Raw genomic sequence first — 18,074 nt, 5'->3', positions numbered from 1 at the left:
TTTAAACTGTAAGTCCAGTCCCGATCAGCCTTTCTGTGTACAAAGTGAACTTAAAACAATAATTGAGTTCGCTGTACTGTTTGACACTACGTGTAGTGCAGGTGCAGTGTCAGGCTGGTGCAAGAAAATTGTGTTGAACCAAGTAAACGCTGTGTTTTTTCAACAAAAAAAAAAATCTAAAACATTTTGTCACGCACGTGTATAGACGTAATAAAAAATATGTCAGCACGTTATCTAACCGTTCTAATTTAGTTTGGAAGCTACATAAGTACACATTACACTCCACATTATTAATGATAAAAAAAACACAAGAATCCGGAAGCCTCAGTAGCTACATATGAATGATTGACAGGTAAATTCAATTTTTTCAACTTATCTGCGTAACAATTTCGAAATAATGTATTCACTCACATGGAGATATCTGCCCAATTCATCGAAATCAGACCAGCGTGTGTGCCCCCAATCACTCACCGCGTGGCATTTCCTCGTTAGGCTCGTATTGGTTTAGCGAGAAACAAGCGAACCTCTTGTGAATTATCTCGACCTGTGAGAACAATGAAAGGAAAAATGCGGCTTTTGTTAATCTCGGCTGCGCGCGCTGCGTCTACCTGGTGGGTACTTTGTACCTTTATGCTTGTCTTACGTTCTTCTGCCCCGCCGCTCCTCTGTTCTGATATGTTCTGAAGACCAAGCGGAAGTAAATACAAACCTTTTCTTCCAAACGTGATAAGATGTTGTCAATGGTTGATAGTGATGGGTGAAGGCGTTGAGCGCTTCGGTGCAAGGTTAATGGGGAAGTTCTTGGTGTAGTGGGTACTGGTGCTACTTTCACAGCGGGGGCGTTCGGCAATCACTGGGCGAGGGTGGGTTCTGTCCCACCATCAAATAGCTTAGTCCACTCAAATCACCTACATGAACAATGTTCAGAAGCATTTCTGACTCATCAAAAAGCGCACGCACACATTAAAAAGAAGGATAGAGAGAATGAGTTAAAATGATGCAGGAATAGAGAGAGGAGAAAGATAGCGTAGTGGTAACATCGTCGCTTTGTAATCAAGGGGTCCCGGGTTCGATGCCCGATGGAGGAACATAGTAGTTCGGATCCCAGTTTGAACTGTAGGTCCAGTCCCGATTAACCTATTCGTGTATAAAGTGGACTTGAAAAATTCAAATTCAAGAACAATGAGAGAGAGAGAGAATGAGACAAAAATAAAGAGATAGAAGAATAAAGAGAATGAGAGAGAATAATATATGTGAGAGAGAGAAGAAAGAAGGAAATGGAGAATGATAAAGAGAATGATATAAAAAGAATGAGACAGGAAAGAGAGAGAGAGAGAGAGAGAGAGAGAGAGAAAAGGAAGAAATATAGATAAACATGGGAAGAGAGAGAAACAGAATAAAATATTGAGAAACAAAGGGAAGAGAGGATGGATGCTCTCTGTCTTTCTCTTTCTTCCTGAGAGAATGAGAGAGAGAGAGAGAGAGAGAGAGAGAGAGAGAGAACAAATGAAAGAATGAAGAAAAGGGAGAAAAAGAATTTAGTTCTATCGAAGCACAGCCCATCTGAAAGTATATCCAATATTTTTGTTGTCCATCCGAAATAAATATTCTGTCGACTCCACGGTATTTTCACAACCCGTGTTGGTGTTCTTGACACCCCTTCCTCCTTTCTGTGAACTTGCACCCTGCACTTAGCTTATGATGGCTGACAAACGACATTTCTAATGTTTCCCAACAGTGACTCTCGGTAGCAATGCGAATGCCCTTCCATGAACCTGGATGAATAAGTCTTAATGTTCCAGAGTACCAGTCCACAAGAAAAGGACATCAGAGCTTCCATTCCTACAAGGCTTAGGACATTAGTACAAGCTTTGTCGCCCTGTTTTAGCATCGGTGGGCAGTTGGTGATGCTCACGGCCAGAAGCCAGAGGGTGGGGGGAGGGGATCACCTTTATTTTTCACTCCACTTGGCATTCACGTCAGTCCCCCGAAACCTCGTCGCCTCGTAAGTATGTACACAGTCGGAGGCCGAAATATTTCTCACCCCCTTCCCTTCGCTTCTTCTCTTTGAAGCCTGCTTGTTCTCGAGGTGGCTCTAAGTGAAGATGAAGTGGGGGGAGATTTGAACGCCTCTGAAGATGAAGATGATTCGGAGAACAGCAGAGGACAGGTGCATGCGGTGGCAAGAATTCATAATGCATATCAATTTTGGTCTCCTGCTTCTTGCAGCAAAGTGTACGAGATCCCACGTACTTGTACATGTTTTAGATCTACTTCTTACGTGCTGGCGTACGCAGAGGGAGGTCTGATAAGCTACAGCCCCCTTCGAACTTTGAGAAAAATCAACACCCCCCCCCCCGAAAAGAACTTCGAAAAACCAGAGTGGTTACTGCAAACTGCCCTTAAAACGAAACTGCCATTTTAAGAGTGGAAAGTTCTAAATTTACGAAATATCTTATTGTGTATGAAGTGCCCTAGAAACAGCTATGTACTATCCACCTGTGCAATTCCAGCTTAACCCGAAAATAATTCTCCGTACGCTAGTGTTCTTATGTCACGAGCCGGAAATAAAATGCTGTATAATCAAAAACGCCAGCAGTCCCCGGGTGACGAGAGGTCGCCGGAGGAGCCTTGATCGAGGGAGCGAAGCGCGAAGTGTGTTGCGAGTGACAGTGTTAAGTCGGTCCATTTAAAAGGTTTGGGCGAACCCACTGAGGACACCTTCAATGGACCGTAACACTTACGCCGTGGGTAATGTGCACTATTTAGATCACTAACGAGTAAACAAGAGCAGAGAAGCTACGTCTGTGATTTTTGTAACCAGATTACTATTTTTGTTTGCACTATTAGTTTCATGCGTCGACTTCCATGATGGAGTGGTTATCACAGCGCGCTACGACGCCAGGGATTCCGGGTTCGAATCCCGGCCAGGGCATGGGTGTTATTTGTGAATGTCACTTCATCAATTTCATCATATCATATCACTCATCTTCATCGTCGCGATTAGCCAGAATAACAAAAATTAAATGAAAGTAGTAGTTTCATATTTAGAAAATTCATGGAGCAGCGTTTTACATTCATAATTTACAATTTTTACACAAATATATTTGTTTATATATTTCTTATCAAAATTCCCCAAGAAATTTTATCGCTGTGAATTTTCTTCGGTTCATTCTGCACAAAAATGCCATGACCCCGTTGTCGTAGTGGTAACGACGTCGCCTTGTAATCAAGGGGTCCTGAGTTCGAAGACACATGGCACAGTGGTTCGGCTCCCACTTAAAACTGCGAGTCCAGTCTCGGTTAGCCCTTCTATGCATAAGTTAGACTTAAAACAACAATTCAGTTAAAAAATACTGTAAAAAATATTACCGGATGGCACCACACAATTACATGTGAATCGAGTGATCATGTCAAGTACACATGCAATTACCATGTGGATTTCTATGAGGGTATAAGGAAAGCTAGATTTATGGACGCCAGTTATACTTAGTGTTGCACACGAGACGAGACTTTGGCCTGTCTCGTCTCGTGGAAATGCTGTGAAATGCTGTCTCGTCTCGAAAATATTCGTTTGTCAAAGGGACACATGATCAATCTCGTCTCGTCTCGAATTTTTAAAAGCCTGTCCCGTCTCGTCCCGTGGGCAACACTAGTTATACTCGTAAAAAGTTCAAAAAATATCAGCAATAATTGTGGTAATGATATAGAAGGTGGGTTGTGCAAAGGTAAACCTTTATTTGAGGCTGGGAGAACCCCAAAGCCACTCCATGAAGAGACACGACTGAAATAAAATTCACCTGAAACCATCCACTGCCCAAGAAAGTAACAAAAATATTTATAAATACAAATGAAAGATGTCACTGTGGATAAGAAACTTAGAAACACATGTTTTGTTCTGTAAGATCTTTTTTATAACGTATTTTCTGCATCCTTAATATTTAGAAATGTTACAAATGCACAAACTAATTACAGGTGTTTTCTCAGAATTGTTATGTCAATAATATAATAATTATAAATATCAAAATCTGATAGTTACTTGATAGAAACTTATTCTCATTAATAAAGTGTACAATGGAAAGTTCAAATTGTGAAAAATTGAATGTCCAATTACGTACAAGGAACAGAAAAATAAGGATCCGAATAATAAAAATTCCAAACAAATTATACAGCATAAATTTCAGCCTGCAAGAAATACTACAGCTCTTTGAAAGAGCTGTGAACGTCTTTTGGTAGTGGCAGAAGGCCTTGACAAGTAGCCTGAGCACCAGCTACGAAAGGTGTTAGTGTTGTCCTCTGCGTGGACGGAATAGCGTCCTAAAGGAGGAATTCACAACCAAACACCAGGTGTTCTCGAAAACAGAATGTTGTGGAGGTTGCTTGCAATTGTAAGGTAAGCAATTGGTGAAAATACCCTGGGGAAAGGCTTTGTGGAGATATTTTAGGTGGACTTCACTTCTGGACAGTGGTTTGGATAGTGATGTCCCGTGCACAAGACGCTTCCTCCTACGTGTGTTGTGTACACATAATCTTAGCGTGGTTTGCAATGGCTTATGATAATAACAATTTAAAAAATCCTGAATGCATTTTACCCTGTGGAGGCACATAGTAGTTCAGATCCCACTTTTAAACTGTAGGTCCAGCCCCAATTAGCCTACATGTACATGAAGTTGTCTTGAAACAGCAACTGAACAACAACTCCTCAATGAATTTAGCTGAAAACTACCACTATGAACATTGGCGTATCTAAAATCTGACCTGCTTGCCACATAGCAATTTCTGTTAACCTAGAATTGTATTTTTTCATTTTAAATAATCTATTAGTGTAAATTGAAATTAGTTTAATAAAAAAGCGCACATGCCATGCATTAAATTTTAATAATATATATATTTTAACACAAGTTTAATTTGTATGATACAGGATCTTTGTTGGGAAACGTAATGGTACGAGATCTATAGGAAGGTAGCTATAATATTCAAGAATGCGTTAACATAATAAACCAACACATATATTTTTTAGAAAACCACAGGATACAAATTCTGTCAATTCAACTAGGGTCCGGTATGTTTTCATTTCTAAAAAAGTTTCTGTTTTCTTCCATGCGTACATTGTATGTGCTATCGAGTATGTGTTTTTCCTAAAACTTCCTACTAAACGTTTTTCCCATCTTGGTTCAATAGTTATTGGTTTTTGAAAATGGGAAGTTGGATCTCACTCCGCCGTCGTTTTTACATGTGACGCGGAGCTCGCTTCTGATTGGATATAATAGGACAGATAAAAACTAGGACCGATTGTATGTGTCAAATATGCTATAACACTTGTTCGTTTGCACGGTAGTATTTCAATTGTCAGCAGGAAAGTGTCAGGAAAAAAGCTTCCTTCCAAACCGGGTCTTAAGCACTACGCCAGTGGTTTCCAAAGTGTGCGCAGCAAAATGTTCCAATAATTTCACTGAAATGACACTTATTCCAAATATGTGGTTATTTAGTATTTTTACATGTAAAATATGTCTGAATTTGAAATATGTGTTTATTTTTTAACTTAAGTGAAGCAACCTAACCACACTAAGTGAGCGTTGCAAGTATTAGACAGGCCTACATCTGACTTGTGCGCCGCGGAAGAATCTTGAAACACTAAGGGCGCCGTGAAACGAAAATGCATGGGAACCCCTGCACTACGCTATCGGCTAACGTCGGGTTGTGTTTCGGTTTGTTAACAACAGTGTATCGTAAACCTATTAATGACAGCATGAAAGCTTCCCTTATCTCTTTCTGCTGGAGATCGCAATCTTAAATGACGGCCAAAGCCTAGAAAAGAGGCAAAATATCTTTTCAGAAAACCCTTCCCAGAAATCTGCTCTGTGGAGAGTTCTCCACTTAACCCGATTTGCGCCCACCGAGAGTTCCTCATCCGATTAGCAAGTTCCAGACAATTTCTTGTCAATGGCCGCCGTCCGAAAGCCAAGAAACGCCACGTTTCCTCCCCCTCTTGGAAACTTTTCCCGCGCTACCTCAGGTGAAAAATACCTGTCGGCCTTCTACAAACACCGGACGAGGAAGCTGGTATGTGTCCCAATGGGGGTCGCCGCTCACAGCTCTATTGTCGAGTGGGCCCTCGCCACCTCCCAACAATGGGACAAAGCGTTTTCCTCCCCTGCCCACCCACCGCACCTTTTCAGCTCGGTGGAATTTCGTACATGGTGGATACTTTAAAAGGTCGCTGGTGAAGATATTTGTATTTTAACAAACAATGGATACTTTTCCTTGGGTTTCCAGGTAGGCCTATCAGGGTGACGTGTACATCCTCTGTCTTTTTTCTTCTTCTGGTGGGCCCCGCGAGGAACGCTTGTCGATTTTATGACCCCTTCATGCAGTCCAAGGGCAGTAAATACCCCATCAATGCTTACAAGGAGACAATCGAGAGGTGCCGTACAGGTGAGGGTGTCAATGGCGGTTCCTGGAAGTACAGGGTTGCGGACGCTTTTATAGCAAATTAAAAGACTGTAGCTAGCAATGATATTGGGTGTCCTTAGCTAGTATCTCGACTTGACAAGGGAGCATTTCTAATGCCAGAGGAACCAGAAAGAATCTATCAGAATTTTTGTTTGCACTACGCCAGTTGTAAATCATAGTACAGTAAAACTTCGTTAATCCGGACTAATGGGGGCGGGATAAGTTGACCGGTTTAACTGAAATAACGTAAAAGAACAGTAGAAAGTGCATTAAAATTCAGTTTATAGCAACAAAACACGTTTATTATGGTGTATTTAAAGGGCATAGGCCTAAGTACACTATACAGTACAGTAAAATGTAAAGCAATACAATGCAATACAATGGAGTCCGTTACGGAGCAATATGACGAATGCGATTGTTGACTTCTAGCCACATTTGAAACCTTGCAATTTTTTATTTTTTATTTTTTTTGCCTGTTCGGATTAAGCGAAGCCCGGCTTATCGGGGTCGAGATTAACGAGGTTTTACTGTAATACCAAATGAAGACGAAATGTTTTTTCAGGAGCACGAAAAATATCAGAAATATTTTTTCCCCCGGTTTTTCTCTTAGAAAATCGGTCTCCCGATTCAAGGTTGAGAATTACTGTTAGAAATTCTTTATTCTGTGGATAGAGTCCTGCACGGGACCACTTTCACTCGTTCGTACTCGTTCCCACCCTCCAGCGTTTACAATGGAATATCATTTTAATGTGACAATAATCGTAGACACATACATGTGAAATATCCGTCTAGGTTTTTTCATACCAAAATCATCTATTTCATTTTCATATATCGCTGTGTATTGGTAAGACAGACTAAACTACATTTTAACATGGAGAAAATGACTATGTTCAATTTCGCTACGTCTTTCACTTAACGACACACATTTGAGAACCCACTACCAAATTATCCGAATTATCTGGATTTGGCCATCCCCCTGGTGTGATAACCACTCCGCCATGGAAGTCGACAGATTATTCGAAATATCCGGGTATCATAATTATCCGGATATTTGGATTATCCGTAGGTACTATCCGGATAGAATAGAATAGAATGGTCTTTATTTAAGCAGGCGTGTTTCAGCCTCGTGGGCCGTTCTTACAAAAAACCCTTGTCAAAGATGCCATAAATGAATAAAAACAAAGGAAAAAAAACACATTGATCATGATAATGCAATAAAGATAATGTAAAGATTATAATAATAATAATAATCCTTGGCGCAACAGCCCATGAAGGGCCTAGGCATACCTACCGACTGCCGGTCTCCTTCCCACCTTCCTTCGTCACCTCTAAGCGTGGAGATCTGCAACCAGTATTGGAATAGTCGGGGGGTCAGCCCGACGTATCCCCAGCCGTTATAGTAGGTCTTCTCGACCGGATTACGCTCACTCATTCGGAGCTCCCCAATTTCCTCACGATGGTGGGTTGCCACCGGCCCTATACGTAGGCCGAATAAATTCCGACCAGAGCCGGATTCGAACCTACGCCGTCCCGCAGCGAACGATCTCAAGACGAGTGAACGCCTTAACCCGCTCGACTACGGAGGAGGACATGTACTAAAGATTATACAATGATAAAATAATACATTGAAGTGATTAGTATGTATACTGTGAAGTAAAGATAAGTAATATGTCATCAGTAGTGTGTGTGTGTGTGGGGGGGGTGTTAGGTATGCATTATATGATGTGTAAGTGTAGGTGCAATTATTAAGATATGTAGGTTAATGTAGTTGTTGGGACAATACTAAGTTCTTTAATTTTTTCTTAAAACTACGATGGCAGATAATGTTCGGATATTGGAAATGTTCGAATATCAGAATTATTTTGGATATCCAGATTACCCGTTGCATCTGGAACGGATATCGAATAGTTTGAAATAAGTTATCCGAATTTTGAGGCTATCCCTAGTCATTAATACGCCACTGCAGCAGCCAAACAGGCTCTGCAAAATAGCCACCACCAAGGAGTAGCATTGGATAGCAAAGCTGATCATTGCCAAGCACAGAGGTAAATAACCATGAATCACATGTCCCACTGTGATGAACGATTGTGGGCAAGGTGACTGCTCGCGCCTCCCTCTAAAAGCCATTCCCTCTCTCTCTCTCTCATCGGCCAACGAGGAAGCCTCGTGGTTCGGAGGACAGGCTCTCTGAAGGAGTCCATTGTCTCAGATGTGCCTTTGTGTCCTTGCACTGCGCACTTGAACACTCACCCACGCTGGGCGGTCAAATATTTAAGGACTCTCGATGCCTCCGTGGCATTCCCCAAAGCATATGTTTGGCAAACAAACCAAGATACTGCATAAACTATACTTAAAACATCTTACGACCTGTGAGATATTTGAACAGGGCAGTCCACCGGTTATTTTTACACCGGTGGATGATGGTCTCTGTGCATCGTGTTTGATGCTCTTTTTTTCCACTCACGCTTTCTCTTCTATTGCATTCACATTCCCTGTGAATTCCTTGTTTTGAGCGAAGGGGCTTGAGGAACTTTCGTTTTCTAATCGTTTGTCATTGAAATCAAAGTGGCATTGAATTACTAAAAGAGCCATCTACAGCCAAGGAAACAACAAGATACCAAGGCCTCCCCGATGGCGCAGTGGTAGCGTCGTCGCCTTGTAATCAAGGGGTCCCGGGTTCGATATCCGGTGGAGGCACATAGTGTTTCGGATTCCACTTTAAACTGTAGGTCCAGTCCCGATTAGCCTTACTGTCCACAAAGTGGACTTAAAACATCAACTCAAACCAAAGCAAACAAGATACAGAGACTCAAAAGGCACAATATGCATTCCATGGGTTGTCGGAAAATATAATCAGGATCAGTGGCGGCGATTAGGGGGGGCGTTGAGGGGGGAGGACAGTTACCCCACCCTCACTTTTACCAGTTTTGCCCCTGCACTATGCCAAACCTTATTTACTAAGGGAAAGTAAACTCTCTCCTTGCCTCCTCCACTTTTGGCACCTTGCCCCCCTCCCCCCCCGTTCCAGTTTTGGAATCCAATCGCCGCCACTGACCTGAATTGATTCAGTATTGCAACTTTTGGAGTAGTTGATTACCGCAAAGGATTTGTAGTAAAATCACAGGTCTGTCATAGGTTCGATTCTCACCACCGGCAAAAGAAATTTCACCTGAGGTGAGTTTGAGTTTTAAGTCCACTTTATGCACAGTAAGGCTAATCGGGCCTGGGCCTACGGTTTATAGTGGGATCCGAACCACTGTGCCATGTTCCTCCACCGGGTATCGAACCCGTGACCCCTTGATTACAAGGTGGCGACGCTACCACTGCGCCATTTTGAAGGCTTCACCGTTAAAAGCACTAGACAATGGATAATATCCAATTAACATTAGGCCATGGTCTCCAGGTTGGAATCCCAGCTCTTTCTGAGTGTCCCTTCACCAATTTCATCATATCATCATCCATACTCATCTTCGCGATTAGCCAAAAGTGGCAGAAAAGCGAAGTAAAATAAAACAAATCAATCGATCAATCAAGCAATTAGCATTGCATAATACACCTGTTTGTTGGAAACTACCTCCGTTTCTGACATGTTAGAGTGAATCTAATTGGACCAGTTTTGGTCTTTAGAGGGGGAATGTGAAGGAGGAGGGATTATTACTTTTGCGGGGTTGTTCCCTTTTATGATAACCTAACATCTTCCCTAAAATTAATTTTCTCTTAGTTTATTTATGTTAACCTATGTTTGGATTCTATTTCACGGGGATATAATCATTATAATGATGTATACAAGGAAGAAATGTATGATCTCACTGATTTCTGAGCCACTTGATGATTCTTCCAGAGAAATGGCTTTTGACGCACCACTTAAGCGTCTTCCGTCGCAAGGGGCTCCAAAACCCGAAAAAAAAAGCTGCTTTAATAAAGAGAGGAGCATCGCTTCGCCCGACTGGTTCAAGGTGTTGAAAGCCCGCCATTGACAGCTTCTGGCAAGATGGATCACCCTGGCAGCAACCAGTCCGGCCATCCAACAAATGACGAGCACCTGAGGGCGCTAATTGACTCTTCATTAATTACTCCACCAGAGGGCGAAGGAAGCGACCTTTCGGGTCGCAGGTCAATATGGCGAAAACAAGCGAGAGTGCCCGACAAATTTCACGACGCAGGTTCGTTATGGCACATATACCTTTCACGTGGCAACAAAAAAAGATGATGATGATGCCCGAACGTGTTGGCCATAATAAAATGGACGCATCAAAGCCGGCAAAGGCTTTGCTTTTATGTAAAAAAGAGAAATGAATGTCCGGGGATGTTTAGTGTGAAAGAAAATTTTCTTGACGAAAAGGAACTGTGGGAATTGGGTGGAGAGGAGATTTTGTGGGGCGGGTTTGAACAAAACACGAACGTCTAGCGCATCCCTCGTACGTCTCCGCCTCCTTTCTTTTGTACTCTTGCACCGCTATCCCTCTATTCTTCTTTTTTATGTGTTGGTGATGGAAGAAAGGGCAAACAAAATGTCTGGAATACTTATTGCACTTTGACCGGACACCATACAGGTATACAGTTAGCCGGAATGGCCAGGAACTACTTTCAATCATATCAGCTTGGATTAAGGTAACCCGTATTTATTTATTCGTTTGCTTCCTACCGAGAGAATCTCCAATTACAGGAAAGCTTACATAATTCAAATAATAAACATATAAGAGTGTAGATTACATATAAACACATACACACACAAACGCATTTATACACACAAGATAATAAGTGAAATACTACAGGAAAGAAACATGTAGGGTAACTTCGGTGAATAACGCCAGGCGGGAAACAACGCCATTTCAAAGTTTCAACTCTGAAAGCATGGACGCATATAAAGTTAAGGGGTGACTCACCGTTTTGCGATAAACAATGGTGCCTGGTAGCATTGCTGATAAGAACGGTTGCCATTGTCGAGCCTTCATTTAAGAGAAACACTTTGAACAGTGTAGACGTTTGAGTTGCGTTTCGAGGAAAAAGGGTCCACATTTTCATCGCGCCGACAAAGATGAGTGTTTTTCTATTGTATGATTAGATTTTAAATGTTAACAATGTTGTACGTACACAATACGTTTATTACGTAAAGGAATGATGTGTGTACGGTTTTCATGGTCGGTGTCGTAAGTTTAGAACAGTTGGTTAAACTGCAATCTGTTGTTTCTGGAAATAACGCCATCATCGTGTCGGGGAATAACGCCACTCAATTTAAACTCAAATTTAAGGAAATGTTGATTTCGAAAATAGGTTTATTCTTGCTCAGTTACCTTCGAGGCGTACAGATATTTATTCTCGGTTAATTTCCTCTTTCAGATGGCGAGAAAATGTAGAAATATACAGGCCAAATGGTCAGTAGATGACTTTAGGCAAGCTATGGCAGCCGTCAAACAAGGAATGAAGATAGCATGTGCTGTACGTTTGTTCCAAATTCCTCGCAGAACTTTGAGGGACTGGGTATCGCGAAAAGACAAAAAAAGACATGCTTTTTCTAATAACTTACTACAGCAATTATTTTTCGTAGTACAGTTTAGTAAAGAAAATGTGAATGTTTTATTTGTAATTAAGATAATGTGAATGTTTTACTTGTAATTAAGAACATGGCGTTATTACCCGACAGATCTGGAAATAACGCCATTTTGCATTAACAGAGAATTTCGTATTTTATTGCTTTCATTATAACAGTGCAATCAATATTTTATTATTACACAATAGAGGAAAGTTCATTCTCCTAAACATGTAAGTTTCATGTTCCTAACAATAAAAATGTATGAGTTATAGAACAAAATGACCAATTGGTGGCGTTATTCACCGAAGTTACCCTACATCCAACCATATACATAAATATTCATTGTTCAGAACATAGCCTTTACGTAGTATTGAACGGAAAATAATAATAATAAAAAAATAGCATAGAAGGTAAAATAATTTCAGAACAATGGAAAAATGCACAGTAGAATGGATTCACAGATGTATATCTACTCTTTTTCAAAAATTGGTTTTAGTGTTTTTAGATACAAGGAAAGTGGCAGACTAAAAACCATATTTTCATGCTTTGTAGAAATATTATTATATGCAGAACAAAGTCTGAATATAGGTGATAATTTGTATTTTTCTGTTCTCGGGATATGACTGAGGAAAAGGTGTCGCATCCGAAGATTAGATTTTCTAGTATTAAATTTTAAACTGATGAAAAAAGTTACTATTATCCAGAATTCCATTTACTGTTTTGTAAAGAAATATTTGTTGTGCTAATTCTCTCCTACTACTGAGGCTTACATAACAAAACTCTTTCAATAAATACTTATAAGATAATTTCATCTCGTAAGCAGATACTTGATTCTTCTTGTAGTATAAGTACCGTAGAAATCTTTTTTTGAATTTGCTCTATTCTATTTTTATAAGATATAAACCCAGGATACCATACAACCGACGCATATTGAGTCTGTCCCGATTTTTTTAAAACCAAAATGTCCCTTTTTGTGACAATGACTTATCGGCATAGAATTACTGCAACAATACACCTTCTCTACTGTTACTATGCCGGCCTCCGTGGCGGAGTGGTTAGCATATTGCGCTACGACGCCAGTGGTCGCGGGTTCGAATCTCGGCCTGGGTATGGGTGTTTGTGAATGTCTATTCATCAATTTCATCGTATCATCAATAATCTCCATCTTCGCGATTAGCCAAAAGTGGCAAAAAGCGAAGTAAAATAAACCAAATCAATCAGTCAATCTACTGTATATATATATATTATTTCACATTATAATGTCAACAGTGTATATATTCCAATTTCCTTAAGATATTGAAGTTTTTTCTCCGTTTACCTAAAGCTAATGTCCCTCACCGAACGAGTGTTTTTGTACATGAATGGTTGGTTGAGTTGGTGTTTTAAGTCCACTTTATGTACGGTAAGGCTAATCGGGACTGGGACTACAGTTTAAAGTGGGATCCGGACCACTATGTGCCTCCACCGGGTATCGACCCCGGGACCCTTGATTACAATGCGACGACGTCGTACATGAATGGTTTGTGAACAAATGGCAAGATCAAACTTTGAAAGCTATGTTGCTTAAGAAGATGAACTTAAATTACATGGGTGATCTTTAACAAAATGTTATTTGAAAAGAAATATGTAATCAGCGAAATGTCAATGAATAACTTTTAATTCTAAAGGACTGCTTGGTTGGAGTGTAGTGCATATGACCATATTATGTTATTTACACAGTATTTATATAATTAGTTTGCAAATATAAGTATTTACGACGAAAAAGTTTTTTTATATATAAGTTTGCCGTCCTGTTTTTCTTCAGAAGAATATGAAAAATGTCCCGTTTTGTTGTTTTAAAAATCTTAACGAAAGAAATGTGTATGTGTGTGAGGCGGTGGTTCTCTCGTTAGAATTAGGCATACCTGTGATTATCGCCGTTAGGTTGGTTGTCCTGTTGATGGCTGAGCTGAAGAGTGCTTTCGGTAGGTGGGGGGGACTCGACAAGGTTAAGCTCGCGAGGAGGAGGATTCTGGCATGTCATCGCCGTCTCCTGTGATAGCTAACTTTCACTTCATACGCTGGGGACGTTTTCCTTCGGGAAGCAATTTTTTTCCTCAGGTAAAATACTTTCTTCCCTTAGGGAAAGACTCTATTTGTCGCAACCAAATTCCTTTAGGCGCCGGGACATATTTTTTTTTCCACTTGGAAATACTTTTTAGTCAATGGAAAATGCATTTTAGTCACTTGGAAATACATTCTAGTACTTGGAGATTCATTTTATCCGCTGGGAAATACCTTTTACCCGCTGGGAAATATTTTTGTCGCTCGTTTTCACGTTCAGAAGAGACAACGGCGCTTATGGAGAAACCGCACAGTGTTGCCAATACAGCGCTAGCTCATGTCGCCGGGAAATGATGACCTTCCTTCAGAAGGCCAGAAATGGCCAGCGACGACATTTTCTACTGCACGAATATAAAAAATCTCCACATACTTTATTTGAATATTTTTTAATGCAAATATGCTTTAAAGTATTGATAAATTCTGAGTACCACCGTCACCTATGACAATTAAAAAACAGTGTCAATTTTTTTCATAATGAAAGCTTCAATTTTACGGCATGTTTCAACGTTAGGAATGAAAACAATGTAAAAATTGTGTTTTCACGGAAAATTTGCGTTTTTAATTTATCTAAAATTATGTAAGCAAGTTACCAGTTTTTTGTGTTCACCATCGTATTCTCTACAAAATTTCCTGCAAAACTGCAGGTACCAATTTTACTTAAGCTAAATTTGTAAATCCAGAAATTTCACAACAGCGCGCTCGTATTTCCCATAAGAAAAGCATTGCCCATAAGAGCCCATTGTGTCTTCTGAACGTGAAAACGACTCTAGAGGGTGGTACAAAATTCGATATCTGCGTTCCATGTCGGACATACGTATTCCCGGGAATCCGTCAGTTCTTGTGGAGAATCCCTGCCGCATTCATTTTCGACACGCGATTTGTGCATCATTCGCTAGCCCAGGTGTGTTTTCTTTGGGGATATCGTGCCGCATCTTCTTTATGAGTACTATTTGTCGGCATATGGAGGTGTGAAGTCCATTTTCACACGATTTCGGCATCCTCTAGCTCTGACACGGTGCGTCATTCGACAAAATTCCATTTATATTTTCGTCTTCATTTCACTTGGCGATTCACCTCCTCCGCGTTTTAAACGCAATTATGCACCACCCTGTATATAGTCGCTGGGAAATACTTTCAATCGCTGAAAACTAATTTTAGCCACTGGGAAATACTTTAAATCCACTGGGAAATACTTTTAATCCACTGGGAAATGTTTTTAATCCACTGGGAAATGCTTTTAATTCACTAGGAAATGCTTTTAATTCACTGGGAAATACTTTTTATCCATTTGAAAATACTTTTGTCACTTTGAAGTACCTTTTGTCACTTGGAAACAATTTCTAGTCACTTTTCCGCTACAGGAAGTATATTTTTACAAATATTATCTTGGGAGGGATCCGAAAAGCTGGGTACACACTGTGCTACTAAAACGAAAGCTGGCATGCGACCTACAGCAATCCGTTACCGATTTCAGGATTTGATATTTGCATAACTAGTTCATCACGCGAGTTTTACATACATCTAATTATTTACATTGTTTTGTATTGCGTCACTCTTCAGTCACTTGCTCTGTTCTTTAACAGAGTTTAGTGTGTGATTAAAGTTTCCTGTGGTTTTACTTGATACGCTTACGATTTAAAGATATAAGGCTTTATTGTGTTTCCACAGTGAAAGCTCTCTTTAGTGTTCAACGAAAACGAACCCTTCCTAACAGAAACGCAATTTCAAGCTGTGCTACAATGAAGTCAGACGAAGGAAATAAGTATTCCATTTATTAATAGCTCAAACGTAAGTGGTCGATTAACACAAATGGAACATTTTGTGTGAATATTATTTTGCGTATGTCATACCGTTGTGGAAACCAGAAGGCTGTGAAGTTTAAGCCAGCCAGCCACTTTTGTGTGAAGTCTTTGTCAGCTGTCACAGACAACTGTTTCATTTTTCTAACTTCCATATCAGGAAGTAATAGTAAAATCAACCCATTCACATATGAAAGTGTATCATAATGTGTATTCCAAAAGAAAGACCAATACATGGATCTTGTTCATCAAATGATCTCTGAGGTGTACAAACTTGGCTTTCTTACTAGTCCATGCGTTCCCCAAAATAATTTCCACATCTAAATTAGAAAGTAAATGCAACTTTTTTTAGAATAAATTTTGCATTTTTACTTTCACCCCGTCCTTTCAGTGACACCACGATTTGCCACTAATTTTATCCGGATATCCGAATTATCCACGCAGTGCAATACGAATATGACGAATAAAATAATATGTGGATAGCCCGTAAAACTGATAAACGATAAAACTGTCCGGATAATGCACACATTCGGATTATCCGGAGTATCTGTAATGTTCGGATATCCGAATGTGTGCATTATCCTCTCAGTTTATCATTTATCCGTTTTACGAACTATTCACCAGTGATGTGCGTTTCCGCATAAACAACGATAGTCTACTCTACACGTAGATTATTTTATACACGTAGATTACGTAATGTATGTAAACAACATGGCGAAAGATGATAACTTAGCAAAGGGCGTCTTGGAATTAAAATAAAATTATACTGCGTATCAGTTCCTGATGTGTGAAGAGAACTTTTCATACTCTTTCTTCCAAATTCGAACAATTTCTCACCTACGAAGGAACCTAATATAGGAAATATTCTAGTGTTTTATGGGGGAAAGACCACTCTTGCCTCACGACTGCCATCTGTTGTTGTTTTTTGCATACTATATATCTTCTTCCATAGTTGATAATAGAAGAGAAGAGAAATTTTGTTGTAAATAGAATTCTTTTCATTTCGTTAGGAACCAATATAGTTGAAAATGTCACTTTCCCTTCATGAAACCCTTGAAAATTAATTTTAATGCACTTTAAATTGTCTACGTAGTCTATGTAAACTACAACACAATGTTATCTACGCGTAGATTACGTGTAGACAACGCATGTAGACGTAAACCTATAGTCTACTGCACATCACTGCTATTCACATATTAATTTAATTGTCATATTCGTATTTCACTGTACCGATTTTCTACAAATCATTCATAAAATCTGTTCTATCCGGATTGAAACGGAAACGGATATTGGATAATTTGAAATCCGGTTATCCGTTATCCTGATTTTGTGGCTATCCCTACTCAGTAGTCCACTGTTGGAAAACCAGTCCCGCAGTCCACTTGACGCGGCAACACTGAGACTTTGAGTGCGTGAGAAAGCGTTTGCCGATAAGAGGCAGCACAGAAGCACAGTGGTGCGGGCCCCTCGGATAGATGGCGACACCTTGCCTTCGGGACAAAGCGAACTCGCTCTTTCGGATCTCATTCCCTTGAGTACTCTTTGCGCTGATGAACTTCCAGAAAGGAAAAAAAGGACGCCCTCCCGAAAGAATTATTAGGGCGTCAACTGCTCTTGAACCGCTTTTGTGCATCCCAGCGCCAGGGAGTGTGCGAGCGCGCACTCTACGTCCAGTTTTCGGAACTGATAAAGGCGTAGAAATGCTACTGTGAAACCGGACAGAAACCGGTCTCCTCTTTCCACCGACCCATTTGTCCGCGGACGTGGACATTGTAGAGCTTCCATTTCTTCCCGATGGACAGACGAATGGGCATCGCATATCATCTCAACGACGGTGGCTTGACAGGTGTGTGCATTACCCAGGATACCATCTTCATCAGCTCTATCGGGTTGGACCAGAACTAGATGGACGTTTGTGGAAATGAAGTAACTGACCCTTGCTTATCGCAATTCTACGGTTAGGCCAGAGGTTAGGTTCATCTCGCCAGTGGCCTCTGTTACTACGTATTACATATTTTGAATCTATGGACAGAGTGTCGAGTACAGGTGATGTCTAACACTAAGCTATTATTATCTTCATAATTTGGAAATGTGATCGAGGCCTCCCCTATGGTGAAATGGTAACTCTGTCGCCTTTCAAGGGTCCCTGGTTGAGGCACATTCCACAGTGAATTCCACTTTCAACT

General features: G+C 40.4%; 1 protein-coding gene across 2 annotated transcripts in view; it reads right to left on the bottom strand.

Moving 5' to 3' along the window:
- LOC145997569 (fibroblast growth factor 8-like) overlaps positions 1 to 18,074 on the bottom strand; it is a 227,894-nt gene that overhangs the window by 121,682 nt on the left and 88,138 nt on the right. The gene's annotated exons all lie outside the window — the stretch shown is intronic.

This window comes from Lepisma saccharinum, chromosome 1 (genome assembly GCF_977018435.1).
Source record: "Lepisma saccharinum chromosome 1, izLepSacc3.1, whole genome shotgun sequence".
Lineage (NCBI taxonomy): Eukaryota > Metazoa > Arthropoda > Insecta > Zygentoma > Lepismatidae > Lepisma > Lepisma saccharinum.
Note: the sequence above shows the minus strand (reverse complement) of the source record. Positions and strands in the feature narration are given on the sequence as shown.